This window comes from Chrysochloris asiatica, unplaced genomic scaffold (assembly GCF_000296735.1).
Source record: "Chrysochloris asiatica unplaced genomic scaffold, ChrAsi1.0 scaffold00004, whole genome shotgun sequence".
Taxonomy (NCBI): Eukaryota; Metazoa; Chordata; class Mammalia; order Afrosoricida; family Chrysochloridae; genus Chrysochloris; species Chrysochloris asiatica.
This window is the reverse complement of record NW_006408522.1, coordinates 41,024,614-41,027,380: the sequence shown is the minus strand read 5'-3', so window position 1 is coordinate 41,027,380 and position 2,767 is coordinate 41,024,614. Positions and strand designations below refer to the sequence as shown.

The 2,767-nt window shown below is 39.6% G+C and overlaps 1 protein-coding gene and 1 pseudogene across 1 annotated transcript in view; both read left to right on the top strand.

Annotated features, from left to right (window-relative positions):
* The window catches only part of LOC102826033, a 7,848-nt pseudogene extending 6,897 nt beyond the window's left edge, over positions 1–951 (top strand).
* The window catches only part of LOC102835101 (chromosome unknown open reading frame, human C15orf41), a 344,430-nt gene that overhangs the window by 165,017 nt on the left and 176,646 nt on the right, over positions 1–2,767 (top strand). The window lies entirely within an intron of this gene.

Sequence of the window (2,767 nt, the reverse complement as noted above, 5' to 3'; positions counted from 1 at the left end):
ATCCATCTATCTATCTATCTATCTATCTATCTATCTATCTATCTATCTATCTATCTATCTAAATGCATTTTCTTTTATTTCAACTGTAGAAAGCTCAGTGTTCTAACTGAGCTGAGTTATAAGTCCTCAAGAGTCTTATTCTCTAGCTGGGGAGATGAGATTCTCACACAGATATGTGTTCAGTTTAAATAAAAATTATTACTCAGCAAACACATTAAAGGAAGTTCTCCCTTCACTGGGCCCGATGGTAGCAGTTTGGTAGCTAGGATTTAGTTTATTGGTTCTGTGTTGATATCGGAAATCCTTTGTGAGATGAATTGACATAGCAGCCACAACAATAGACCCAAACACGTAATAATCATGGAGATGGCACATGGCCGGGCAACATTAGCCCTGTCGTCCATAAGTCCACCATGAACTGACTTGTTAGCAACTAACAACAACAATTGCTAATGATGAATTTCATGAAACTTCTTCTTAAAGTGGTATTCTTTTGGGAAGAATTTTAAATGGAATTTGCTTTAAAAATTGAAGATGGCACCTCGAGGTAAACATTTGTCCTCCACGACCTTGGAAATCCTGTTCTTTTTGAATGGGTGGTATTACGCTACCTTTTTCTTGCTGGAACTCTTCATATTTCTGTATAAAGGTCTCCTGCTGCCTTATCCAAACTAGTACTGGATGTGGTGATGCTCCTTTTTTATCTGGGGATGGAAATTAGTCAACTTTTTTTGTACAAAGGGAAATCTCCACCAACAAACGATGCCCCATGTTATTAGCATGACCTTGACCTTCCCATCTGCCACAGAGACCTCCTTTTACCTGTTGTTGTACACCTAGGTGCTCTGCCTGGAAGACATCATGAATGGCATCTTGCTCGTCTTCTGTGGCTCAGAGCTGTTGCTGGAGCTGCTCACGTTGGCCGCTTTCTCCAGTATGGACAAGATATGAAGTACAAACGTGTCAGCCAGCAGCCCTGATGGACTGAAACCACATTTGCTTCCAATACTCTAGTCACACCTTTGGGAATTGATGGGTCAAGTTAACCTGGGAAAGATTGCAGCTTATCTCAGTGCAATCTGGAGCCTAAGGCCTCTGGGCACATCTTCTAAACCAGGACCATCAGCTGATTCTTTTCCAGTAGAGGGAGGGGAAAGCTTACCTCCATCCTGGCCCGCCTCAGAACCAGTGTCCGGCTGACCTCAAGTGCTCTTTTGTCATCATCGTGGCAAGAGTGCTCTGTCTTGTGTGAAGTACCTAGGCTCATTGGGCTTCCAGCAGACCCTCAGCCCCTGCGCAGTGTGTTCCCGAGAGTACACACAGCCTCACAGTGGTGTGCTCCAGATGTGAGGGGGCCACTCTTCCATCCCTGAGATAAAGCTCTAGAACTTTTTTAGTAGCTGATATTTTTCTACTTTCATCATGCAACAAACATTATTTTATCATAAATATGCATTTTCTATTGTAAAAAAAAAAAAAAATGAGCATACATAGCTATAGGATAAACAATGGACTGCGAAACAAAAGGTCGACAGTTCAAATCCACAAACCGCTCCTTGGAAAACCCTATACAGAGTCATCATGAGTCACCACCATCTCAAATGCACTTAACAACAACAATGTAGATGTAGCAGAATCACCTTTATTTCTGAAGAAATGTACAAGCTACCATTCAAGGTTTCTCTTATGGGGTGGTCATGTGAACTCTTTAAAACATTGTATCTCTTATCATTTTATGGACTTATATGTTTTTAAATTTAACTGGCAATACTGGTATTTTTTCCCCCTACAGCAAGTAAAATAGAATAGGCAAAGTTTTGCAAAATGCATATATCAGCTCATTTTTGGTATATTAAAAAAAAAATTATTTACTTTTATTCATTTAAAAGTTTAAATTTTTGCTTAACTTTTACTTAACCACAGGAGGATAAAACAGAATTTTTATTAATAGTGTTTCTTTGGGGTGCTTTATTTCTCTATGTAATGTTTCTTGTCTCTTTTCTCATTTTTTTCCCATTCTTATTTAATTATATAAAGAAAAGCACTGAAATTATATATTTAGAATAGTTGTACTTCAGCATTCCAATTTCAAGGAAGCGACGGATCAATATAAATTTACTTTTTCATTAAAGAACTATTTACTGAATATCTATATGTCAGACACTGTAGGGCCTTGAGGAGCCCTGGGAGCTTATTGAGTTACTCAGTGGGCTGCTAACCACAGGGTTGATGGTTCAACCTGTTCCTTGGAAGAATGATGAGAGGCAGTCTGTTTTCGTAAAGATTATAGCACTTAGTTGCTAACCAGAAAGGTCAGATGTTCGAACCCACCTGCTGCTCCGTGAGAGAAAGATGTGGCAGTGTGTTTCCGTAAAGACAACAGCCTTAAAGACACTATGGGGGCAGTTCTACCCTATCCTATACTGTTGTTATGATTCTGGAATGGAGTCCTTGGAAGACATCAAAGTACAATAAAGACAACAGGTCAAATCCCTGCCACCTGGGAACTTACATGTTCCTGGAGATGTTACTTGAGAAAGCCAACCACGAACATATAAATAGGAAATCAGATGGTGTATCCAAGAGACAAGTGCTAAGGGGCAAAAGTAAAGCAGCCTGAATATACTGAACACCTGTCTGTAGAGAGGAAGAGAATAACTATTGTGATTAATTTGGTGGGGGAGGTATTAAAATCCGTTAAGCAGAGTGGAGCACCTCAAGTTGCCTCATAAAAGGTTTTAGCTTAGTATCATTTCAGACTACTGAG